Below are 27,008 nucleotides of genomic sequence, written 5' to 3' on the forward strand. Positions count from 1 at the left end.
CTGGTTCCCCAAGAACACAGAGGTGTCTGGTATCAGGGGGTTGGCACTGGAGGTTACTAGAAAGGACAACAAGACTCCATTCTGGGGGTCAGGAGGTGAATCCATCCCTCAGTGGTGGGCAGGTGCTGGGTGGAAATGCTGCTGGTTCCAGGTGCCTTTAATTCCCCCTGATTCCTCGGGGCGTTTGAGTCTCTGACAGGTTCTCATTCCCTTGCAGCAGGAGGACGTCACGGCCAAAGTGATGCACCAGCTCCGCATCATCCGGCACTTGCACCAGGTGCCTGAGGCACTGCGGGGGCTGTGCCTTTGAGGCCACCAGCAACTCCCGCTCCCTACTGCTCTGGCTCACTGTAAATGGGGAGCTAGTGGAAGGGGAAATGGAGCCCCCTGGCACTCACTAAAAGGGAAAGTGGTGGATTCTCCATCTCTTGATGTCATTGAATGAAGACTAGATGCCTTTCTGGGATGTGTTTTCTAAAAAAGTAACTGTTGTGCTATACAGGAAGCCCATGATATGCAGGGGGTTAGATGAGCTGCTCTAAAGGCAGGCCTGCAGAACATGTGGCCCGGGGGCCACATGCGGCCCACGTGGGCTCACTGTGCGGCCCACGGGGGTTGAGTAGATGGGCTCACTGTGCAGCCCGCGGGGGGGTGAGTAGGCAAGCGGCGGGTGAGGGAGGTGGGCTGAGTAGGCGAACGGGTGGGCAGTGGCAGGGAATGAGTAGGCGAGCCAGGCGGGTGGAGGGCTGAGGAGGCGAGTGGGCGGGGGTAAATAGGTGAGCCAGAGGGGTTGGGGGGCTGCGGAGGCAAGCTGGCAGGCGGGCAGGTGAGCCAGTGAGCTGGAGGGGTGGGGGGCTGAGGACGTGAGTGAGCCGGCAGGGGCGGGGAGTGAGTAGGTGAGCCGGGGGAGGGGGGCTGAGGAGGCGAGCGAGCAGGCAGTGGTGGGGGTGAGTAAGTGAGCCAGGGGAGGGGGGCTGAGGAGGCGAGTGGTGAGTTGGTGGCTGACCTGTTCTACTGATCTGGTCTGGCTCCCATCCCCTCTCCCAGGGCCAGCTCCAGGCACCAGCAAAACAAGCATATCCTTGGGGCGGCACATTTCTTGATGTCATTGAATGAAGACTTTCTGGAATGTGTTTTCCAAAAAAGTAACTGTTGTGCTATACAGGAAGCCTATGATATGCAGGGGGTTAGATGAGATGCTCTAAAGGTCTCTTCTGGCCATAAAGTCTACTAATTTTGTTAAAACCGAGTGTAGCGTTGGGAGCAGCCTCTGATGTTTTACTGTCTAGCCGGCTTGTTTCCTAGAATGAACAGGCATTGAGTGGGGTGATCCACAGGGAGTAGCTCAACCCTTCAAAGTGTCTGGTCAGCGGCAGGACAATAGCACTTCAGGGGATGGGTGTGTGTGGCAGTGACATCACAAAGGCCTTTTGCAGGACCTCAGCCTATTGGTCAAAGGTGGTGGGGAGGTGGTGACCTCACAGAGAGATGCTGACATGAGCCAGGGAGGATAGGGGCGCAGGGCCAGGAAAACCTCGTAGACCCCTGTGGCTTAGCTTCAGCAATTCTCCTTCTCGAGGTCTCTCTTTGAGAGAGTATTAAGGTTCACGTAGGTGAGTGCGAGGAGGAACCTCTTTCGAGTTTTCTCCTTTCCTTTCACTGATTTTACTGGAAAACAGACGTCCCTGTTGAGAAGGTAAGAGCCTCGGAGAGGTTAGTAACCTGTTCAGTGTGATCAACCTGGTGCCAGCTGAATTCTAGGCATGGAAAACACTAGTTCAAGGTGGCAGAATTTTATAGCCCACCTGGGATTTGTCCCGTGGAATCACTGGGGACATTATGGTTTGTCCTTTTCGTTTTACGTTTTCCTCCATCCCTCCTTCCTTTCTCTTCATCTCTTACTTCTTTTGTCCTTTCTCCTGTTCCCCTTCCACCACCAGGAGTGGTGTGTGTGTGTGTGTGTTGCTGGGGGTGCTCTTCACCTCCCCTTGTGGGCAGTTCATCCAAAACTGTGGGGTTGAAATAGTGCTTGGACTCCACTGACACTAGATGCTGCCATCCTGTGGCTTAGCATTAGTGTCTGGGATGACTTGGGGCAAGATCTCAACCTCCCCGCAACCCACTTGACTGCTGCCAGAATCCCTCCTGCCCCCCCTGCTAGAGCCGCCTCCCTGCCCAACCTGGGTGGGGGTGGAGAAGAGGGTTCTGATAACTTGAGCTGTGGTTTGGAGGTGGAAGAGCTGTCAAGGGCACTTAAGGGGAGGTAGCAGGAGCTCACCCTACAAGGAGGGGGGTTGGCAGTGGAGGTTACTAGAAAGGACAAGAAGACTCCATTCTGGGGTTCAGCAGGTGAATTCATCCTTCAGTGGTGGGCAGGTGCTGGGTGGAAATACTGCTGGTTCTTCTTCGAGTGATTGTTCATGTCCATTACACATTAGTTGTGTGCGCGCTGCGTGCACGGACGTCGGAAACTTTTTCCCTTAGCGGCTCCCGTCGGGTCGGCAGGGTCCCCCCCGTCCCGCCAGATTGGCGCCCCGCTCTAGGGTATACATATCCCTGCAGACCCGACCCCTTCAGTTCCTTCTTACCATCCGTGGTGGCGTTGGAACAACTCTGTCTCTCGTCTGAGAGTGTCCCTTAGCGTAGTCATTAGTGTTATCTGCAACAGTTATCAGTTCTTTAGTTGTTAGTGTTAAGCTTAGTAGTTAACAGTTCTTTAGAAGTACTTGAAGTTCTTGTTGTAAGTGTTTGGTCAACCCCGCCACCGGCCTTGGGCGGCGGGGCATGCCACACGCCCAAGGCTTCAAGGCTTGTGCCACGTGCCGTAAGCCTATGCCATTGAGCGACCCTCACGACTCGTGTCTCCGTTGCCTGGGGGAAGCTCACCAAAAAGAGCGCTGCAAGATCTGTAAGGCCTTTAAGCCCAGGACTAAGAAAGAAAGAGACTTTCACCTGAAGCAGCTGCTCATGGAGACGGCGTTGCAGCCCTCCACTTCGACGGCACCGTCTGCCTCAGTGCGGAGCGTCCCGGCATTGGTCCAGGACCCAGCGCCGGCGGGTCACCCGAAGCCCACGGCACCGATCCAGCGGGGGCGTTTACGGCACCGGTCGTCTTCGCCGGCAAAATCAAAGGGCCAACCCAAGGCCCAAGGACGCTCCCCGCATAAGAGGGCAGCACCAGCGAAGACCTCGAGTGCGCCTAAGGCCGTTACGGCCCCGGCACAGGTCCTGGTGTCAGTGGCTCCGGCGCCGAAAGGCCCGTCGAGCCCCGGGATAGGCGCGTCAAGTGAGGAAGAAGGGCTGGAGGAGCTCTTGGAACAGCCCTCCACTCCGGACACTTTTGAGGCAGCAAAAGACCTCATTGAATTGTCCGTTGAGGGCCCTCCACAAACTAGGGACGCTCCGCCGAGACTGCCATCCAGAGGCAAGCCGGCGATGGTGCGCCCATCACGGTCGCCATCTCGGCACCGTTCACGGCACCGGTCCTGGTCGAGTTCTGCCTCGGGGGACTCCCGGTTGCCCTCCGCGCAGAAAGCACCACAGCCGTCGGGCCTCAATAAGCGATCGGCACCGACCCAGCAGCCATACTCGAGTCGGCACTGGGACGCGTCGGTTAAACGTTCCCCGAGACCGGCCACCCGTAGCCGTTCCCGGTCCCGTGGTCACCAGTACCGATCCAGGTCCAGATCGGCGAGATGCTACTCCAGGTCCTGGTCGTGGAGACACTACTCTCCAAACCCGGACCGGCACTGTTCCACGGCACCGCCGTGGCCCTCAAGATCACCATCCGTGGTGTCGGAGACCGACTTGGGCCGGTACTGCGGGTATGCCCACAGGGCACAAGCCAGTAGAGACTACGAAGCCTCTGGTCATCCTCAATGGGGCCAGCCAGGCCAATGGCCATTCTGGACACCCTGGGCCTACCACCAGCAAGGCCCCCCATCTAGGGCCTCGAGATCTGGGCCATCAGCTCTCCGCGGTACCGCCCACCCTCTCACAAGGAGGCAACGATCTCTAGACCGCAGGAGCGGGAAGGAGTGGACTCGGCACCGAGCATGGCACCGTCTCAGTCCCACGCCATGGGACAGGCCCCAGAGGAGCAACGAATCGATGACGGGTTGCAGGAAGGCGAGGATGGGCGAAAGGCCCAGACCTCTTCCTCCTCGCTGGACGAGGCCGTGGCGGGCACAACAGTGTCTGGCCCTCCCCCGATTGATCATCGGGCGCATCAGGACCTGCTCCGCCGGGTAGTCCTCAATCTGGGCTTGCAGGCAGAGGAGACCGTAGAGTAGGAGGACCCCATGGTTGACATCCTGAGCCCGGAAGGCCCCTCCAGAATCGCTCTCCTGATTATACGGACGGTCCAGTCTAACTACAAGACGGTATGGCAAACGCCGGCCTCCAGTGCACTAACTGCAAGGGGCGTGGAGAGGAAATACTTCGCCCCATCTAGAGGGTTTGACTTCCTCTTTTTGCACCCGTCTCCTTGTTCGCTGGTAGTCTCTGCGGTCAACGAACGAGAGCGTCATGGCCAGCAAGCCCCTGCGCCCAAGGCCAAGGAGGCGAAACGCTTGGACTTATTCGGGAGGAAGGTCTACTCGTCTGGGGGCTTCCAGCTGAGGATCGCTAATCAGCAGGCGATTCTAAATAGACACAACTTTAATTCTTGGGCATCAGTCTCCAAGTTCAAAGAATCCCTGCCTCCGGACGCACATCCAGAGTTCACGGCCCTAGTGGACGAAGGGATGGCGGTGGCCAAAACTTCGTTGCAGGCCTCCCTTGACTCCGCTGACGCAGCGGCTAGGACAATCGTGTTAGGGGTAGTGATGAGGCGCTCGGTATGGTTACAGGCTTCAGGCCTTCCGCCAGAGGTGCAGACCTCCCTGCAGGACCTTCCGTTTGAAGGGTCAGGCTTGTTTTCAGACCAAACGGACGCCAGGCTACATAGCCTCAAGGACTCGCGAGCGACCCTAAAGTCGTTGGGAATGCATACCCCAGTGACACAGCGACCCTAAAGTCGTTGGGAATGCATACCCCAGTGACACAGTGACCTTTAAGCCCCACCCACCACAGAGGCAGTACCACCCTCGCCCTCGGCACGAACCGTACCGCTGTCGTGGCAGGGATAACAGGCGGAGACGCAACAATATGCCTAACCAAGGCCAAGGTCATGGCCAGGGCAAGCCGCAGCCAGGAAATAAACCAGGCTTTTGAAGTTATGCTCGAGGACAGCGTACCACATCCCATTCCGGATCCACCTCTATGTTTCAAAGACCGCCTGTCCCATTTCTACCGTGCATGGTCGCGCATAACATCGGACCGGTGGGTCCTGCGCACAGTGAAGGCGGGCTATACCCTCCAGTTTTCCTCGCCCCCTCCCTTCCATCCCCCTTCCCCGTCCCCCTTCAGGGACCCCTCTCACGAGCAACTTCTCATGCAGGAGGTGCAGACCCTCCTCACAGTGGGAGCAGTGGAAGAGGTCCCACCAGACCTAAGGGGAAAAGGATTCTACTCCAGGTACTTCCTGATTCCCAAGGCAAAAGGGGGCCTCCGTCCCATTTTGGACCTGCGCGGACTAAACAAGTTTCTGGTCAAAACGCGTTTCCTATGGTCTCCCTTGGAACTATTATCCCATCTCTGGATCCGGGGGATTGGTACACTGCCCTCGATATGAAAGATGCGTATTTTCACATCGCCATCAACCCGGCCCACCGGCGGTTCCTGCGCTTCACCATCAACCAGTGCCATTTTCAATTTACGGTCCTGCCCTTCGGCCTAGCATCGGCACCGCGAGTGTTCACGAAATGCATGTCCGTGGTAGCAGCCTTCCTTCGGAAGAGAAGGATGCGCGTGTACCCGTACTTGGACGACTGGATCCTCGCGGGCAGGTCGGAGGCCGAGGTCCGCTCCCACGTGACGCTGGCCTTACAGATGTTCGGCAGGCTTGGCCTATTGGTCAACGTGCCCAAGTCCACGTTAACTCCCACGCAGAGACTGGACTTTATAGGTGCAGTCCTGGACTCGGTGATGGCGCGGGCAAGTCTCCCAGAGTCGCGGTTCTTGGCAATTCAAGGGGTCGTAAGCTCCGTCCAGAAATTTCCCACGACTACGGCAAGGTGCTGTATGCAGCTCCTGGGACACATGGCAGCCTGCACTCCCGTAGTCAGACATGCCCGCCTAAGGCTCAGACCTTTGCAGCTGTAGTTTGCCCAAGCATACCGCCCCAACAGAGACCCCTTGGATCTGGTGGTGACAATTCCGGCTCGGGTGTTGAGCTCGCTCCGCTGGTGGCTCGATCAACAGCAGGTTTGCGAAGGGATCCCCTTCGCTGCCCCACAACCCACTCTGACGTTAGTAACAGATGCATCGGACCTGGGTTGGGGGGCGCACCTGGGGGAACTGCGGACCCAGGGGTTGTGGTCCAGGGAAGACAGGTTGCTTCACATCAATCTGAAGGAGCTGAGGGTGGTTCGCCTCGCCTGTCAGACCTTCCACGCCACCATAGAAGGTCACAGCGTGGCAGTTCTGACGGACAACACTACCGCCGTGTTCTATATAAACAAGCAGGGCGGGTCCCGGTCCTCTCCCCTCTGTTGCGAGGCGCTCCGTCTATGGGACTTCTGTATAGCCCTGTGACGGGTTGGATCACAGAAACCCCCTTGGGAGCTGCCACCCGATGTGCAAAGACTACCCCTGCTTCTGCTTTCCCTGCCAGCTCAGGACTCCAGCACCCTGTCTTGCTGAGCCAGACACTCCCGTATGGCTCCAGGCACAGATCCAGGGTCTGAATCACCTGTCCCAAAGCTGCAAGTTTACCTGAAAACAGCTCACAGTAGTGTGCTTGTCTTTAGCACTCAGATGCCCAACTCCCAATGGGGTCTAAACCCAGATAAATCCGTTTTACCCTGCATAAAGCTTATGCAGGGCAAACTCATAAATTGTTCGCCCTCTATAACACTGATAGAGAGATATGCACAGTTGTTTGCTCCCCCAGGTATTAATACATACTCCGAGTGAATTACTAAATAGAAATTGATTTTATTAAATACAGACAGTAGGATTTAAGTGGTTCAAAGTAGTAACAGACAGAACAAAGTAAGTCACCAAGCAAAATAAAATAAAATGCGCAAATCTATGCCTAATCAAACTGAATACAGATAATCTCACCCTCAGAGATGCTTCAGTAAGTTTTTTCTCAGACTGGACCCCTTCCAGGCCTGGGCACAATTCTTTCCCCTGGTACAGCTCTTGTTGCAGCTCAGGTGGTAGCTAGGGGATTCTTCATGATGGCTCCTCTCCCTCTCTGTTCTCTTCCCCCCTTTATATATCTTTTGCATAAGGCGGGAACTCTTTGTCTCTCTGGGTTTCCACCCCCCCTCACTGGAAAAGCACCAGGTTAAAGATGGATTCCAGTTCAGGTGACATGATCACATGTCACTGCAAGACTTCATTACTCACTTGCCAGCACACACATATACAGGAAGACTCACAGGTAAATACAGCCATCTGCAGACAATGGGAGTCATCAAGATTCCAAACCATCATTAATGGTCCACACTTTACACAATTACAATAGGCCCTCAGAGTTACATTTTATATTTCTAGTTTTAGATACAAGAGTGGTACATTTATACAAATCAGATGATCATACTCAGTAGATTATAAGCTTTGTAATGATACCTTACAAGAGACCTTTTGCATGAAGCATATCCCAGTTACGTTACATTCACTTATTACCGTATTTTCTCTAAAACCATCTCAGTTACATTATATTGACTTATTATCAAGTTTTTATAAAACCATAGACTGCACAACGTCACAAGCCCATTCGGTCCATCTAATCGCAACGTATCTCCCAGGGATCCAAAACGGGTTAGCAGACCGCCTCAGCCGATCCTACCACATGCACGAATGGGCTTTGAGGCAGGACGTCCTGCATTCAATCTTCCGGAGGTGGGGGTTTCCCCGGGTGGATCTTTTCGCCACCAAGGACAACAGGCAATGCCCTCAGTTTTGCTCTTTCCAGAACCTCAGCCCGGGGTCGTTGGCAGATGCCTTCGCGATTCCATGGGGAGGGAGCCTGAGGCATGCCTTCCCTCCATTCCCGCTCATCCACAAGGTCCTCCTCAAGACCCGCAGGGACAAGGTGACAATCATCCTCATGGCCCCGGCGTGGCCACGACAGCATTGGTTCACGACCCTGCTGGAATTGTCCATAGCCAACCCGATTACCCTCCCACTCCATCGCGACCTAGTCACACAGGACGGGGTCGCCTGCTCCACCCGAACCTATCGTCGCTACATCTCACGGCGTGGTATTTCTCTGGCTGAACAATGCGGAACACAGGTGCTCTCACCAGGTACAGCAAATTCTCCTTGGTAGTAGGAAGCCCTCCACAAGAGCGACCTACCTGGCCAAATGGAAGAGGTTCTCCCACTGGTGCGAGCCTCAGCACATACAGCCTCTGCAGGCCTCAGTTCCATCAATCCTGGACTACTTACTGCACCTCAAGCATCAAGGGCTCGCCCCCGCCTCGATTAAAGTGCATTTGGCTGCCATATCGGCGTTCCATCCGGGGGAGTTGGGAGTGTCAGTGTTCTCCAACCCCACAGTAGCCCGATTCCTCAAGGGACTGGAGAGGGTGTTTCCCTATTCGCGCCCACCGGTCCCTGCGTGGAGTCTGAACCTAGTCCTAACTAAGCTCATGGGGCCCCCCTTTGAACCCCTAGCCGCTTGCTCCCTCATGCACCTCTCGTGGAAGGTGGCGTTTCTCGTGGCCATCACATCGGCCAGGAGGGTATCGGAATTGAGGGCCCTCACTTTGGAACCCCCTTATACAGTTTTCCATAAGGATAAGGTGCAACTAAGGCCGCACCCTAAATTCCTTCCAAAGGTGGTCTCGCAGTTTCACATGGGGCAAGACATTTGTCTGCCAGTGTTCTTCCCTAAGCCCCATGCGAACCCTAGCCACCGCAGCCTGCATACCCTCGATGTTCGGAGGGCATTGGCGTTTTACCTGGAGCGGACCAGGTCGTTCCGCAAAACACCACAGCTGTTTATTGCTGTTGCGGAACGTATGAGAGGCCTGCCTATCTCGACACAGCGCTTGTCAGCATGGATTGTGCGTTGTATACGCACGTGTTATGAGCTCGCCAACGTACCAGCCCGAGAGATCCGGGCTCACTCGACTAGGGCCCAAGCGTCCTCAGCGGCTTTCTTGGCGCAGGTTCTGATCCAGGAAATCTGTAAAGCGGCCCCCTGGTCGTCCGTGCATACGTTCACAGCCCACTACGCGATCCACCATCAGGCCAGAGAGGACGCAGTGGTTGGCAGGGCTGTGCTACAATCAGTTATACCTTATATCAGAGGGGTAGCCGTGTTAGTCTGAATCTGTAAAAAGCAACAGAGGGTCCTGTGGCACCTTTGAGACTAACAGAAGTGAGGTTCTTGCATCTGAAGTAGTGAGGTTCTGACCCACGAAAGCTTATGCTCCCAGTACTTCTGTTAGTCTCAAAGGTGCCACGGGACCCTCTGTTGCTTTTTACAGTTATACCTTGACTCCTACCCGCATCCAATGGTAAGCTTGTGAGTCACCTAATGTGTAATGGACGTGAACAATAACTCGAAGAAGAAAAAACGGTTATTTACCTTCTGTAACTGTTGTTCTTTGAGATGTGTTGTTCACGTCCATTACACTTCCCACCCTCCTTCCCCTCTGTCGGAGTCTCCGGCAAGAAGGAACCGAAGGGGTCGGGTCTGCAGGGATATATATACCCTAGAGCAGGGCGCCGCTCTGGCGGGAGGGGGGGGACCCTGCAGACCCGACGGGAGCCACTGAGGGAAAAAGTTTCCGAAGTCCATGCACGCGGCGCGCGCACACCTAATGTGTAATGGACGTGAACAACACATCTCGAAGAACAACAGTTACAGAAGGTAAGTAACCGTTTTTTCCAGGTGCCCTTAATTCCCCCTGATTCCTCGGGGCGTTTGAGTCTCTGACAGGTTCTCGTTCCTTGCAGCAGGAGGACGTCACAGCCAAAGTGATGCACCAGCTCCGCATCATCCGGCACTTGCGCCAGGTGCCTGAGACACTGCAGGGGCTGTGCCTCTGAGGCCATCAGCAACTCCCGCTCCCTGCTGCAGGTACTGCTCTGGCTCACTGTAAATGGGGAGCTAGTGGAAGGGGAAATGGAGCCCCCTGGCACTCACTAAAAGGGAAAGTGGTGGATTCTCCATCTCTTGATGTCATTGAATGAAGACTAGATGCCTTCCTGGAATGTGTGTGCCCAAAAAGTAACTATTGTACTATACAGGAAGCCTATGATATGCAGGGGGTTAGAGATGCTCTAAAGGTCTCTTCTGGCCATAAAGTCTACTAATTTTGGAAACACTGAGTGTAGCCATGGGAGCAGCGTCTGATGTTTTACTGTCTAGCCGGCTTGCTTCCTAGAATGAAGACGCATTGAGTGGGGTGATCCACAGGGAGTAGCTCAAACCTTCAAAATGTCAGGCCAGCAGCAGGACATTAGCACTTCAGGGGATGGGTGGGTGTGGCAGTGACATCACAAAGGCCTTTTGCAGGACCTCAGCCTATTGGTCAAAGGTGTTAGGGAGGTGGTGACCAAACAGAGAGATGCTGACATCAGCCAGGCAGGACAGGGGCGCAGGGCCAGGGAAACCTCAGAGACCCCTGTGGCTTTGCTTCAGCAAGTCTCCTTCTCGAGGTCTCTCTTTGAGGACTGAGAGAGTATTAGGGTTCACGTATGTGAGTGCGAGCAGGAGCCTCTTTCGAGTTTTCTCCTTTCCTTTTACTGATTTGACTAGAAAGCAGACGTCCCTATTTAGAAGGTAAGAGCCTCCAAGAGGTTTTGGAACCTGCTCAGTCTGATCCATCTGGTGCCAGCTGAATTCTAGGCATGGAAAACACTAGTTTAAGGTGGCAGAATTTTATTCCCTCCCTGGGATTTTGTCCCATAGAATCACTGGGGACATTAGGGTTTTACCTTTTCCTTCATCCCTCCTTCCTTTCTCTTCATCTCTTACTTCTTTTGTCCTTTCTCCTGTTCCCCTCCCACCACCAAGAGTGGTGTGTGTGTTTGTGTGTGTGTGTGTGTGTGTGTTGCTGGGGGTGCTCTTCACCTCCCCTTATGGGAAGTTCATCCAAAACTGTGGGGTTGAAATAGGGCTTGGACTCCACTGACACTAGAGGCTGCCATCCTGTGGCTTAGCATTAGTGTCTGGGATGACTCGGGGCAAGATCTCAACCTCCCCGCAACCCACTTGACTGCTGCCAGAATCGCTCCTGCCCCCCCTGCTAGATCTGCCTCCCTGCCCAACCTGGGTGGGGGTGTAGAATAGGGTTCTGATAACTTGAGCTGTGGTTTGGAGGTGGAAGAGCTGTCAAGGGCACTGACGGGGAGGTAGCAGGAGCTCACCCTACAAGGAGGGCGGTTGGCACTGGAGGTTACTAGAAAGGACAAGAAGACTCCATTCTGGGGTTGAGGAGGTGAATTCATCCCTCAGTGGTGGGCAGGTGCTGGGTGGAAATACTGCTGGTTCCAAGTGCCCTTAAATCCCCCTGATTCCTCGGGGCATTTGCGTCTCTGGGTACATCTACACTACAGGGGGGAGTCGATTTAAGATACGCAAATTCAGCTAAGTGAATAGCGTAGCTGAATTCGACGTATCGCAGCCGACTTACCCCGCTGTGAGGACGGCAGCAAAATCGACTTCTGCGGCTTTCTGTCGGCGGCGCTTACTCCCACCTCCGCTGGTGGAGTAAGAGCGCCGATTCGGGGATCGATTGTCGCGTCCCGACGGGACGCGATAAATCGATCCCCGAGAGGTCGATTTCTACCCGCCGATTCAGGCGGGTAGTGTAGACCTAGCCTCTGACAGATTCTCGTTCCCTTGCAGCAGGAGGACGTCACTGCCAAAGTGATGCACCAGGTCCGCATAATCCGGCACTTGCGCGAGGTTCCTGAGAAACTGCAGGGGCTGTGCCTCTGAGGCCATCATCAACTCCCGCTCCCTGCTGCAGGTACTGCTCTGGCTCCCTGTAAATGGGGAGCTAGTGGAAGGGGAAATGGAGGCCCCTGGCACTCACTAAAAGGGAAAGTGGTGAATTCTCCATCTCTTGATGTCATTGAATGAAGACTAGATGCCTTCCTGGAATGTGTGTGCCCAAAAAGTAACTATTGTACTATACAGGAAGCCTATGATATGCAGGGGGTTAGATGAGATGCTCTAAAGGTCTCTTCTGGCCATAAAGTCTAGTAATTTTGGAAACACTGAGTGTAGCATTGGGAGCAGCCTCTGATGTTTTACTGTCTTGCCGGCTTGCTTCCTAGAATGAAGACGCATTGAGTGGGGTGATCCACAGAGAGTAGCTCAAACCTTGAAAGTGTCAGGCCAGAAGCAGGATATTAGCACTTCAGGGGATGGGTGGGTGTGGCAGTGACATCACAAAGGCCTTTTGCAGGACCTCAGCCTATTGGTCAAAGGTGTTAGGGAGGAGGTGACCTCACAGAGAGATGCTGACATGAGCCAGGCAGGATGGGGCGCAGAGCCAGGAAAAGCTCGTAGATCCCTGTGGCTTAGCTTCAGCAATTCTCCTTCTTGAGGTCTGTCTTTGAGAGAGTATTAGGGTTCACGTAGGTGAGTGCGAAGAGGAACCTCTTTCGAGTGTTCTCCTTTCCTTTTACTGATTTTACTAGAAAACAGACGTCCCTGTTGAGAAGGTAAGAGTCTTGGAGAGGTTTGTAACCTGTTCAGTCTGATCCACCTGGTGCCAGCTGAATTCTAGGCATGGAAAACACTAGTTCAAGGTGGCAGAATGTTATAGCCCACCTGGGATTTTGTGCCGTGGAATCACTGAGGACATTAGGGTTTGTCCTTTTCGTTTTACCTTTTCCTCCATCCCTCCTTCCTTTCTCTTCATCTCTTACTTCTTTTGTCCTTTCTCCTGTTCCCCTCCCACCACCAGGAGTGGTGTGTATGTGTGTGCGTGTGTGTGTTGCTGGGGGTGCTCTTCACCTCCCCTTGTGGGAAGTTCATCCAAAACTGTGGGGTTGAAATAGTGCTTGGACTCCACTGACACTAGATGCTGCCATCCTGTGGCTTAGCATGAGTGTCTGGGATGACTTGGGGCAAGATCTCAACCTCCCCGCAACCCACTTGACTGCTGCCAGAATCCCTCCTGCCCGCCCTGCTAGAGCCGCCTCCCTGCCCAACCTGAGTGGGGGTGGAGAAGAGGGTTCTGATAACTTGAGCTGTGGTTTGGAGGTGGAACAGCTGTCAAGGGCACTGAGGGGGAGGTAGCAGGAGCTCACCCTACAAGGAGGTGGGTTGGCACTGGAGGTTACTAGAAAGGACAAGAAGACTCCATTCTGGGCTTCTGGAGGTGAATTCATCCCTCAGTGGTGGTCAGGTGCTGGGTGGAAATACTGCTGGTTCCACGTGCCCTTAATTTCCTCGGATTCCTCGGGGCATTTGAGTCTCTGACAGGTTCTCGTTCCCTTGCAGCAGGAGGATGTCACTGCCAAAGTGATGCACCATGTCCGCATAATCCGGCACTTGCGCGAGGTTCCTGAGAAACTGCAGGGGCTGTGCCTCTGAGGCCACCAGCAACTCCCGCTCCCTGCTGCAGGTACTGCTCTGGCTCCCTGTAAATGGGGAGCTAGTGGAAGGGGAAATGGAGCCCCCTGGCACTCACTAAAAGGGAAAGTGGTGGATTCTCCATCTCTTGATGTCATTGAATGAAGACTAGATGCCTTTCTGGAATGTGTGTGCCCAAAAAGTAACTGTTGTGCTATACAGGAAGCCTGTGATATGCAGGGGGTTAGATTAGGGGGGAAGCTGTTCTAGACTTGATTTTAACAAATACGGAGGAACTCGTTAAGAATTTGAAAGTAGAATGCAGCCTGGGTGAAAGTGATCATGAAATCATAGAGTTTGCAATTCTAAGGAAGGGTAGAAGGGAGAACAGCAAAATGGAGACAATGGATTTCAGGAAGGCAGATTTTGGTAAGCTCAGAGAGCTGATAGGTAAGGTCCCATGGGAATAAAGACTGAGGGGAATAACAACTGAGGAGAGTTGGCAGTTTTTCAAAGGGATACTATTAAGGGCCCAAAAGCAAGCTATTCCGCTGGTTAGGAAAGATAGAAAATGTGGCAAAAGACCACCTTGGCTTAACCACGAGATCTTGCATGATCTAAAAAATAAAAAGGAGTCATATAAAAAATGGAAACTACAGATTACAAAGGATGAATAGGCAAACAACACAGGAATGCAGGGGCAAGATTAGAAAGGCAAAGGCAGAAAATGAGCTCAAACTAGCTACGGGAATAAAGGGAAACAAGAAGACTTTTTATCAATACATTAGAAGCAAGAGGAAGACAAGCAGGGTAGGCCCATTGCTTAGTGAAGAGGGAGAAACAGTAACAGGAAACTTGGAAATGGCAGAGATGCTTAATGACTTCTTTGTTTCGATCTTCACCGAGAAGTGTGAAGGAATGCCTAACATAGTGAATGCTAATGGGAAGGGGGTAGGTTTAGCAGATAAAATAAAAAAAGAACAAGTTAAAAATCACTTAGAAAAGTTAGATGCCTGCAAGTCACCAGGGCCTGATGAAATGCATCCTAGAATACTCAAGGAGCTAATAGAGGAGGTATCTGAGCCTCTAGCTATTCTCTTTGGAAAATCATGGGAGACAGGAGAGATTCCAGAAGACTGGAAAAGGGCAAATATAGTGCCCATCTATAAAAAGGGAAATAAAAACAACCCAAGAAACTACAGACCAGTTAGTTTAACTTCTGTGCCAGGGAAGATAATGGAGCAAGTAATTAAGGAAATCATCTGCAAACACTTGGAAGGTGGTAAGGTGATAGGGAACAGCCAGCGTGGATTTGTGAAGAACAAATCATGTCAAACCAATCTGATAGCTTTCTTTGATAGGATAACGAGCCTTGTGGATAAGGGTGAAGCTGTGGATGTGGTATACCTAGACTTTAGTAAGGCATTTGATACGGTCTCTCATGATATTCTTATCGATAAACTAGGCAAATACAATTTAGATGGGGCTACTATAAGGTGGGTGCATAACTGGCTGGATAACCGTACTCAGAGAGTTGTTGTTAATGGTTCCCAATCCTGCTGGAAAGGCATAACGAGTGGGGTACCGCAGGGGTCTGTTTTGGGACCGGCTCTGTTCAATATCTTCATCAACAACTTAGATATTGGCATAGAAAGTACACTTATTAAGTTTGCAGATGATACCAAACTGGGAGGGATTGCAACTGCTTTGGAGGACATGGTCATAATTCAAAATGATCTGGACAAATTGGAGAAATGGTCTGAGTTAAACAGGATGAAGTTTAACAAAGACAAATGCATAGTGCTCCACTTAGGAAGAAAAAATCAGTTTCACACATACAGAATGGGAAGAGACTGTCTAGGAAGGAGTACGGCAGAAAGGGATCTAGGGGTTATAGTGGACCACAAGCTAAATATGAGTCATCAGTGTGATGCTGTTGCAAAAAAAGCAAATATGATTCTGGGATGTATTAACAGGTGTGTTGTGAGCAAGACACGAGAAGTCATTCTTCCGCTCTACTCTGCTCTGGTTAGGCCTCAGCTGGAGTATTGTGTCCAGTTCTGGGCACCGCATTTTAAAAAAGATGTGGAGAAATTGGAAAGGGTCCAGAGAAGAGCAACAAGAATGATTAAAGGTCTTGAGAACATGACCTATGAAGGAAGGCTGAAAGAATTGGGTTTGTTTAGTTTGGAAAAGAGAAGACTGAGAGGGGACATGATAGCAGTTTTCAGGTATTTAAAAGGGTGTCATAAGGAGGAGGGAGGAAACTTGTTCACCTTAGCCTCTAAGGATAGAACAAGAAGCAATGGATTTAAACTGCAGCAAGGGAGGTCTAGGTTGGACATTAGGAAAAAGTTCCTAACTGTCAGGGTGGTTAAACACTGGAATAAATTGCCTAGGGAGGTTGTGGAATCTCCATCTCTGGAGATATTTAAGAGTAGGTTAGATAAATGTCTATCAGGGATGGTCTAGACAGTATTTGGTCCTGCCATGCGGGGAGGGGACTGGACTCGATGACCTCTCGAGGTCCCTTCCAGTCCTAGAATCTATGAATCTATGAATCTAAGATGCTCTAAAGGTCTCTTCTGGCCATAATGTCTACTAATTTTGTTAAAACTGAGTGTAGCATTGGGAGCAGCCTCTGATGTTTTACTGTCTTGCCGGCTTGCTTCCTAGAATGAAGACGCATTGAGTGGGGTGATCCACAGAGAGTAGCTCAAACCTTGAAAGTGTCAGGCCAGAAGCAGGATATTAGCACTTCAGGGGATGGGTGGGTGTGGCAGTGACATCACAAAGGCCTTTTGCAGGACCTCAGCCTATTGGTCAAAGGTGTTATGTTGCTGGGGGTGCTCTTCACCTCCCCTTGTGGGAAGTTCATCCAAAACTGTGGGATTGAAATAGGGCTTGGACTCCACTGACACTAGAGGCTGCCATCCTGTGGCTTAGCATTAGTGTCTGGGATGACTCGGGGGAAGATCTCAACCTCTCCGCAACCCACTTGACTGCTGCCAGAATCGCTCCTGCCCCCCCTGCTAGAGCAGTCTCCCTGCCCAACCTGGGTGGGGGTGGAGAAGAGGGTTCTGATAACTTGAGCTGTGGTTTGGAGGTGGAACAGCTGTCAAGGGCACTGAGGGGGAGGTAGCAGGAGCTCACCCTACAAGGACGGAGGTTAGCACTGGAGGTCACTAGAAAGGACAAGAAGACTCCATTCTGGGGTTCCGGAGGTGAATTCATCCCTCAGTGGTGGGCAGGTGCTGGGTGGAAATACTGCTGGTTCCAGGTGCCCTTAATTCCCCCTGATTCCTCGGGATGTTTGAGTCTCTGGGTATGTCTACACTACGAGAGTAGTTCGATTTTACTTAAATCGAATTTTTGGAATAGATATTGCAAATTCGAACGTGTGTGTCCACACTAAGGACAGTAATTCGACTTTGTGAGTCCACACTAACGGGGAAAGCGTCGACATTGGAAGCGGTGCACTGTGGGCAGCTATCCCACAGTTCCCGCAGTCCCCGCTGCCCATTGGAATTGTGGGTGGAGCCGCCAATGCCTTCTGGGTAAAAAAATGTGTCGAGGGTGCTTTTGGGTAACTGTCGTCATCCGTCCATCACTCCCGCCCTCCCTCCCTGAAAGCGCCGGCGGGAAATCAGTTCGCGCACTTTTCTAGTCAGTGACAGCGCGGACGCCACAGCACTGCGAGCATGGAGCCCGCTGCGACCATCGCTGCAGTTGTGGCCGTTCTCAACGCCTCGCAGCTTATCATCCACCTTTCCCTGAGGCAGATGCAGATAAGTCAGGCGAAGAGGCTACGGCACTGCGGTGAGGGCCTGAAGTCTGAGAGTAGCACAGACCTGTCAGAAAGCACAGGACCCAGCGCCGAAGACATCACGGTGGCAATGGGTCATGTGGATGTTGTGGAACGGCGATTCTGGGCCCGGGAAACAAGCACTGACTGGTGGGACCGCATAGTGCTGCAGGTCTGGGATGAATCCCAGTGGCTGCGAAACTTTCGCATGCGGAAGGGAACTTTCCTTGAACTTTGTGAGTTGCTGTCCCCTGCCCTGAAGCGCAATGACACCTGGATGCGAGCAGCCCTGACTGTCCAGAAGCGAGTGGCCATAGCCCTCTGGAAACTTGCAACGCCAGACAGCTACCGGTCAGTCGCGAACCACTTTGGCGTGGGCAAATCTACCGTGGGGGTTGTTGTGATGCAAGTAGCCAAGGCAATCGTTGATGTACTGCTGTCAAAGGTAGTGACCCTGGGAAACGTGGAGGTGATCATAGATGGCTTCGCAGCGATAGGATTCCCAAACTGCGGTGGGGCCATAGATGGAACTCACATCCCTATCCTGGCACCGGACCACCAGGCCAGCCAGTACATTAACAGAAAGGGCTACTTTTCCATGGTGCTGCAAGCACTGGTGGACCACAGGGGATGTTTTACGAACATCTACATCAGATGGCCGGGCAAGGTTCATGACACTCGTGTTTTCAGGAACTCTGGTCTGTTTAGATGGCTGCAGGAAGGTACTTACTTCCCGGACCACAAAATAACTGTTGGGGATGTGGAGATGCCTATAGTCATCCTCGGGGACCCAGCCTACCCGCTAATGCCCTGGCTCATGAAGCCCTATACTGGCGCCCTGGACAGTGAAAAAGAACTCTTCAACTACCGGCTGAGCAAGTGCAGAATGGTGGTGGAGTGTGCTTTTGGCCGTCTCAAGGGGAGATGGAGAAGCTTACTGACTCGCTGTGATCTCAGCGAAACCAATATCCCCATTGTTATAGCAGCTTGCTGTGTGCTCCACAATCTCTGTGAGAGCAAGGGGGAGACCTCTATGGCGGGGTGGGAGGTTGAGGCAAATAACCTGGCTTCTGATTACGCCCAGCCAGACAGCCGGGTGATTAGAAGAGCCCAGCGGGACGCGCTGTGCATCCGGGAGGCTTTGAAAGCTAGGTTCCTGAGTGAGCAGGGTAACCTGTGACTTTTAAGTTTGTGTACAGAGAAGCTGAACCTGCCCCCGTTTCTTTACCCAGTTAATGTTGACTATCCTCTCCAGTTACATACCCCCTTCACTCCCCTTCCAACACACGTTTAGAAATAAAATCACTTCTACTTTGTTAATGAACACCGTTTTCTTTATTACTGTTTTCGCCGGAATATTTTAAACCTGGGACACAGACTGTGGTGGGGAGCGGGTGTAGTGTAGTGACGCAAATGACGCTTCTAAACTCCAGGATTGACAGGCTCCGCTGTGGTGGACTGGTTGTTTCAACGGAGCTTGTCACCCCTCCTGATCGGGACTGTGTGTATGGGGGGGCTATGTGACTTTGTGGCAGGGGGAGGACGGTTACAGATCCCCTGCTGCGTGGCTCTGTGATCCAGGATAAGGACCGCCGCATAAGATCTGTAACTGCCCTCCCCCGCCACAAAGTCACAGAGCAACCCACCCCCTACCACAGAACATGAAAACCACCTCCCAGACTGACCAGGGTAACTAGTGACTGCACTGTGTATGTGCCCTGCTGCTGGACCTGCCCCCGCCTATGTACCCTGCTAAAGGTGACTGTCCTGTCCAATTACCAACCCCCTTCCCCCCCTCCTCCAAAAGAACATGATGGAAACAGTAATTAACAGAAACGTATTTTTTATTAGCAACTACACATGAAACTGGGAGGTGAAACTTGGATGGGGGCTTGTGTGAGGCGGGAAGGAAAGAACTTGTCAAATTTTGGGGAATGAGATCCTTCTACTACTAGAGCTGTCTGCAGGGGTGGAGTGAGAGTTTGCATGGACTCTGCCGCCCCTCCTTCTTTGCACTTTGGGTGAGGGGGGTATGGGACTTGGTGGCGGGGGAGGGCGGTTACAGATAGACTGCAGCGGGGCTCTGTCCTCCTGCCTCCGTTCCTGCAGAACATCCACAAGGCGCCGGAGCGTGTCCGTTTGCTCCCTCATTAGTCCAAGCAGCGTTTGAGTCACCTGCTGGTCTGCCTGCCGCCACCTCTCCTCCCATTCCATGTGTGCTTGGTGCATTTGGGACAAGTTCTCCCACCACTGGGTCTTCTGTGCTGCCTGGGCTCGGGAGCAGCCCATAAGTTCCGAGAACATGTCCTCCCGTGTTCTCTTCTTCCTACGCCTAATCTGCGCTAGCCTCTGGGAGTGTGATGCCAGGCTAGGTTGTGAGACAGTCGCAGATGTGGCTGTGGGAATGGGAAAAAGGGAGTGAATTCCTCAGAAAGATAAATGTAGTTGTGAACAAAGAACATAGTCTTTCTCTGTGAAGAAGACCATGCACAGCACCTATCACATGCGCACTCAGGACAAGGTCGAATTCTCGGCCTTCGCATTCAGTGCCTGAGGTCTTGCACTGCAGATCTGAGAAGCGGGGCAGGACACCGGAATTTGTGTAGCAGGCAGACATGGTAAGCCGTAGACTTGTGGCAGCTTAAAACTTTAATAGTAGCACTGGCCTCCTTTCACATTGAAAGCAATGCCAGTCCCTGCTGCCAGCAATCCGGCAAGCAGGAACTCTGCCCCTGTCCCACCCCCTCGCGGCTGTCCCCGGGAAAGATCCCTGTATGCTGCCCCTCTCCCGCCTCCACCGCGTGGCTGCAAACCAACAGTTACAGTTCTGTAAAGGAATGGGCAAGCAGTCCCAACACTAACATTCCCCTACCTAATTCAAAGCAGGTCACCACGAGCGACATCACCCTGATGAGGATCTCAGACAGTGAGAAAGAAAGAATGCTTCGGGAAAGCCTCCAAAGACCAGGGCCGTATGCCGCCCTGCTCTGCAGGGCAATGATCCCTGAGTACTTGATTGTCTCGTGGCGTGGAAACGTTTCATACTACGGAGGACCCAATAAGGCTGCTCTCCCCAGGAACCTGATGCAACGGCTTTCCAATTACCTCCAGGAGAGCTTCCTCGAGATGTCCCAGGAGGATTTCTGCTCTATCCCCGGACATATAGACCGCGTTTTACTGTAGCTGCACTGGCAGGGACTAAACAGTAGAGCAGCTTGGGCAGAACAATCATGCTAAACCGGACATTGTTAGATTTTTTTTCAATAGTTGCACTGCCCAGGACTGAAACGTTAAGTGCCTAGGGCAAACTAATCATGAGAAACCCATTGTTGTTATTCTTAATATTCCTGTTCTGTTAAAAATAAATGTTTAGATGTTTAAAACACTTACTGGCTGATCCTTCCCCAGATTCTGTGTCCGGGTTAACGACTGGGGACGGTTGGTAGGGGATCTCTGTAAGGGTGATGAAGAGATCCTGGCTGTCGGGGAAATCAGCGTTGTAAGCGCTGTCGACTGCCTCGTCCTCCTCATCTCCTTCCTCATCTTCCCCGTCCGCTAACATGTCCGAGGAACCGGCCGTGGACAATATCCCAGCCTCAGAGTCCACGGTCAGTGGTGGGGTAGTGGTGGCGGCCGCACCTAGGATGGAATGCAGTGCCTCGTAGAAACGGGATGTCTGGGGATGGGATCCGGAGCGTCCGTTTGCCTCTTTGGTCTTCTGGTAGCCTTGTCTCAGCTCCTTGATTTTCACGCGGCACTGCGTTGCATCCCGGCTGTATCCTCTCTCTGACATGTCTTTAGAGATCTTCTCGTAGATCTTTGCATTCCGTCTTTTGGATCGCAGCTCGGAAAGCACGGACTCATCACCCCACACAGCGATCAGATCCAAGACTTCCCGATCAGTCCATGCTGGGGCCCTCTTTCTATTCTGAGATTGCACGGCCATCACTGCTGGAGAGCTCTGCATCGTTGCCAGTGCTGCTGAGCTCGCCACGATGTCCAGACAGGAAATGAGATTCAAACTGCCCAGACAGGAGAAGGAATTCAAATTTTCCCGGGGCTTTTCCTGTGTGGCTGGTCAGAGCATCCGAGCTCGGACTGCTGTCCAGAGCGTCAACAGAGTGGTGCACTCTGGGATAGCTCCCGGAGCTATTAGCGTCGATTTCCATCCACACCTAGCCTAATTCGACATGGCCATGTCGAATTTAGCACTACTCACCTCGTTGGGGAGGAGTACAGAAGTCGAATTTAAGAGACCTCTATGTCGAACTAAATAGCTTCGCGGTGTGGACGGGTGCAGGGTTAATTCGATGTAACGGCGCTAACTTCGACATAAACGCCTAGTGTAGACCAGGCCTCTGACAGGTTCTCATTCCCTTGCAGCAGGATTGCTTGGACTCCACTGACACTAGATGCTGCCATCCTGTGGCTTAGGATTAGTGTCTGGGATGACTTGGGGCAAGATCTCAACCTCCCTGCAACCCACTTGACTGCTGCCAGAATCCCTCCTGCCCGCCCTGCTAGAGCCGCCTCCCTGCCCAACCTGAGTGGGGGTGGAGAAGAGGGTTCTGATAACTTGAGCTGTGGTTTGGAGGTGGAACAGCTGTCAAGGGCACTGAGGGGGAGGTAGTAGGAACTCACCCTACAAGGAGGGGGGTTGGCACTGGAGGTTACTAGAAAGGACAAGAGACTCCATTCTGGGGTTCAGGAGGTGAATTCATCCCTCAGTGGTGGGCAGGTGTTGGGTGGAAATACTGCTGGTTCCAGGTGCCCTTAATTCCCCCTGATTCCTCGGGGCGTTTGAATCTCTGACAGGTTCTCGTTCCCTTGCAGCAGGAGGACGTCACGGCCAAAGTGATGCACCAGCTCCGCATCATCCGGCACTTGCGCCAGGTGCCTGAGACACTGCAGGGGCTGTGCCTCTGAGGCCATCAGCAACTCCCGCTCCCTGCTGCAGGTACTGCTCTGGCTCCCTGTAAATGGGGAGCTAGTGAAAGGGGAAATGGAGCCCCCTGGCACTCACTAAAAGGGAAAGTGGTGGATTCTCCATCTCTTGATGTCATGGAATGAAGACTAGATGCCTTTCTGGAATGTGTGTGCCCAAAAAGTAACTAATGTACTATACAGGAAGCCTATGATATGCAGGGGGTTAGATGAGATGCTCTAAAGGTCTCTTCTGGCCATAAAGTCTATTAATTTTGGAAACACTGAGTGTAGCATTGGGAGCAGCCTCTGATGTTTTACTGTCTAGCGGGCTTGCTTCCTAGAAAGAAGAGGCATTGAGTCGTGTGATCCAGAGAGAGTAGCTCAAACCTTCAAAGTGTCAGGCCAGCAGCAGGACATTATCACTTCACGGGATGGGTGTGTGTGGCAGTGACATCACAAAGCCTTTTGCAGGATCTCAGCCAATTGGTCAAAGGTGGTGGGGAGGTGGTGACCTCACAGACAGATGCTGACATGAGCCAGGCAGGATGGGGCGCAGAGCCAGGAAAACCTCGTAGACCCCTGTGGCTTTGCTTCAGCAATTCTCCTTCTCGAGGTCTCTCTTTGAGAGAGTATTAGGGTTCACGTAGGTGAGTGTGAGGAGGAACCTCTTTTGAGTTTTCTCCTTTCCTTTTACTGATTTTACTAGAAAACAGACATCCCTGTTTAGAAGGTAAGAGCCTCGGAGAGGTTTGTAACCTGCTCAGTCTGATCCACCTGGTGCCAGCTGAATTCTAGGCATCGAAAACACTAGTTTAAGGTGGCAGAATTTTATTCCCTCCCTGGGATTTTGTCCCGTGGAATCACTGGGGACATTATGGTTTGTCCTTTTCGTTTTACCTTTTCCTCCATCCCTCCTTCCTTTCTCTTCATCTCTTCGTTCTTTTGTCCTTTCTCCTGTTCCCCTCCCACCACCAGGAGTGGTGTGTGTGTGTGTGTTGCTGGTGGTGCTCTTCACCTCCCCTTGTGGGAAGTTGATCCAGAACTGTGGGGTTGAAATAGTGCTTGGACTCCACTGACACTAGATGCTGCCATCCTGTGGCTTAGGATTAGTGTCTGGGATGACTTGGGGCAAGATCTCAACCTCCCTGCAACCCACTTGACTGCTGCCAGAATCCCTCCTGCCCCCCCTGCTAGAGCCGCCTCCCTGCCCAACCTGAGTGGGGGTGGAGAAGAGGGTTCTGATAACTTGAGCTGTGGTTTGGAGGTGGAACAGCTGTCAAGGGCACTGAGGGGGAGGTAGTAGGAACTCACCCTACAAGGAGGGGGGTTGGCACTGGAGGTTACTAGAAAGGACAAGAGACTCCATTCTGGGGTTCAGGAGGTGAATTCATCCCTCAGTGGTGGGCAGGTGTTGGGTGGAAATACTGCTGGTTCCAGGTGCCCTTAATTCCCCCTGATTCCTCGGGGCGTTTGAATCTCTGACAGGTTCTCGTTCCCTTGCAGCAGGAGGACGTCACGGCCAAAGTGATGCACCAGCTCCGCATCATCCGGCACTTGCGCCAGGTGCCTGAGACACTGCAGGGGCTGTGCCTCTGAGGCCATCAGCAACTCCCGCTCCCTGCTGCAGGTACTGCTCTGGCTCACTGTAAATGGGGAGCTAGTGAAAGGGGAAATGGAGCCCCCTGGCACTCACTAAAAGGGAAAGTGGTTGATTCTCCATCTCTTGATGTCATTGAATGAAGACTAGATGCCTTTCTGGACTGTGTTTTCCAAAAAAGTAACTGTTGTGCTATACAGGAAGCCCGTGATATGCGGGGGGTTAGATGAGATGCTCTAAAGGACTCTTCTGGCCATAAAGTCTACTAATTTTGGAAACACTGAGTGTAGCATTGGGAGCAGCCTCTGATCTTTTACTGTCTAGCCGGCTTGCTTCCTAGAATGAAGACGCATTGAGTCGTGTGATCCAGAGAGAGTAGCTCAAACCTTCAAAGTGTCAGGCCAGCAGCAGGACATTAGCACTTCACGGGATGGGTGGGTGTGGCAGTGGCATCACAAAGGCCTTTTGCAGGACCTCGGCCTATTGGTCAAAGGTGTTAGGGAGGTGGTGACCTCACAGAGACAGGCTGACATGAGCCAGGCAGGACGGTCGCAGGGCCAGGGAAACCTCAGAGACCCCTGTGGCTTTGCTTCAGCAAGTCTCCTTCTCGAGGTCTCTCTTTGAGGACTGAGAGAGTATTAGGGTTCACCTATGTGAGTGCGAGCAGGAGCCTCTTTTGAGTTTTCTCATTTCCTTTTTCTGATTTTACTAGAAAACAAACGTCCCTGTTTAGAAGGTAAGAGCCTCCAAGAGGTTTTGGAACCTGCTCAGTCTGTTCCATCTGGTGCCAGCTGAATTCTAGGCATGGAAAACACTAGTTTAAGGTGGCAGAAGTTTATTCCCTCCCTGGGATTTTGTCCCGTAGAATCACTGGGGACATTAGAGTTTGTCCTTTTCGTTTTACCTTTTCCTCCATCCCTCCTTCCTTTCTCTTCATCTCTTACTTCTTTTGTCCTTTCTCTTGTTCCCCTCCCACCACCAGGAATGGTGTGTGTGTGTGTGTGTGTGTTGCTGGGGGTGCTCTTCACCTCCCCTTGTGGGAAGTTCATCCAAAACTGTGGGGTTGAAATAGTGCTTGGACTCCACTGACACTAGATGCTGCCATCCTGTGGCTTAGCATGAGTGTCTGGGATGACTTGGGGCAAGATCTCAACCTCCCCGCAACCCACTTGACTGCTGCCAGAATCCCTCCTGCCCGCCCTGCTAGAGCCGCCTCCCTGCCCAACCTGAGTGGGGGTGGAGAAGAGGGTTCTGATAACTTGAGCTGTGGTTTGGAGGTGGAACAGCTGTCAAGGGCACTGAGCGGAGGTAGCAGGAGCTTACCCTAAAAGGAGGGGGGTTGGCACTGGAGGTTACTAGAAAGGACAAGAAGACTCCATTCTAGGGTTCAGGAAGTGAATTCATCCCTCAGTGGTGGGCAGGTGCTGGGTGGAAATACTGCTGGTTCCAGGTGCCCTTAATTCCTCCTGATTCCTCGGGGCGTTTGAGTCTCTGACAGGTTCTCGTTCCCTTGCAGCAGGAGGACGTCACGGCCAAAGTGATGCACCAGCTCCGCATCATCCAGCACTTGCGCCAGGTGCCTGAGACACTGCAGGGGCTGTGCCTCTGAGGCCATCAGCAACTCCCGCTCCCTGCTGCAGGTACTGCTCTGGCTCCCTGTAAATGGGGAGCTAGTGGAAGGGGAAATGGAGCCCCCTGGCACTCACTAAAAGGGAAACTGGTGGATTCTCCATCTCTTGATGTCATTGAATGAAGACTAGATGCCTTTCTGAAATGTGTGTGACCAAAAAGTAACTATTGTACTATACAGGAAGCCTATGATATGCAGGGAGTTAGATGAGATGCTCTAAAGGTCTCTTCTGGCCATAAACCCCCCTGGCACTCACTAAAATGGAAAGTGGTGGATTCTCCATCTCTTGATGTCATTGAATGAAGACTAGATGCCTTTCTGAAATGTGTGTGCCCAAAAAGTAACTATTGTACTATACAGGAAGCCTATGATATGCAGGGGGTTAGATGAGATGCTCTAAAGGTCTCTTCTGGCCATAAAGTCTACTAATTTTGGAAACACTGAGTGTAGCATTGGGAGCAGCCTCTGATGTTTTACTGTCTAGCCGGCTTGCTTCCTAGAATGAAGACGCATTGTGTGGGGTGATCCACAGGGAGTAGCTCAAACCTTCAAAGTGTCAGGGCAGCAGCAGGACATTAGCACTTCAGGGGATGGGTGGGTGTGGCAGTGATATCACAAAGGCCTTTTGCAGGACCTCAGCCTATTAGTCAAAGGTGTTAGGGAGGAGGTGACCTCACAGAGAGATGCTGACATCAGCCAGGCAGGACAGGGGCGAAGGGCCAGGGAAACCTCAGAGACCCCTGTGGCTTTGCTTCAGCAAGTCTCCTTCTCGAGGTCTCTCTTTGAGGACTGAGAGAGTATTAGGGTTCACGTATGTGAGTGCGAGCAGGAGCCTCTTTCGAGTTTTCTCCTTTCATTTTACTGATTTTACTAGAAAACAGACGTCCCTGTTTAGAAGGTAAGAGCCTCCAAGAGGTTTTGGAACCTGCTCAGTCTGATCCATCTGGTGCCAGCTGAATTCTAGGCATGGAAAACAAACAGACACTCTCTGTCCCACAGAGCTGAAATCTGCCTGCTTCCCGTCTCCCGGCAGGAACCGCTCTTTGCTACGGCTTGGACCTGCTTCCACTGCTCCCTGGGGGATTGGCAGTTTCACTGGCTCAGGCTGCGTTGCCCCTTGCTGCCTCATCCGAGCCAGCTCAGACACCGTCTAGGGCTCTTCTCAAAGGTCTTTGTGTAAAATCCCAATGCAAGCATCCGCTTCTCCCCGAGACGCTTCCCACGGCCATGGGAGATAGAGCTCGCCCCCCAACCTCCCGTGCGGGGATTGTGGCTGGGTCAATTTGGGCCCCTGAGAGTGAGATGTCAACACTGGGCTTCAGCGCCAAAGGGTTTGACCCGAGCCCCGCTCCAGCCGCAGCTCCAGAGCCAGGACAAGCGAGGGCACGTTGTGGGGGAGGTGTTACAGGTGCTGCCGGCGACCTTTACATCCAAAGCCGTCTGTCCTCATGGC

Source organism: Malaclemys terrapin, chromosome 24 (genome assembly GCF_027887155.1).
Source record: "Malaclemys terrapin pileata isolate rMalTer1 chromosome 24, rMalTer1.hap1, whole genome shotgun sequence".
In the NCBI taxonomy this organism is placed as follows: Eukaryota; Metazoa; Chordata; order Testudines; family Emydidae; genus Malaclemys; species Malaclemys terrapin.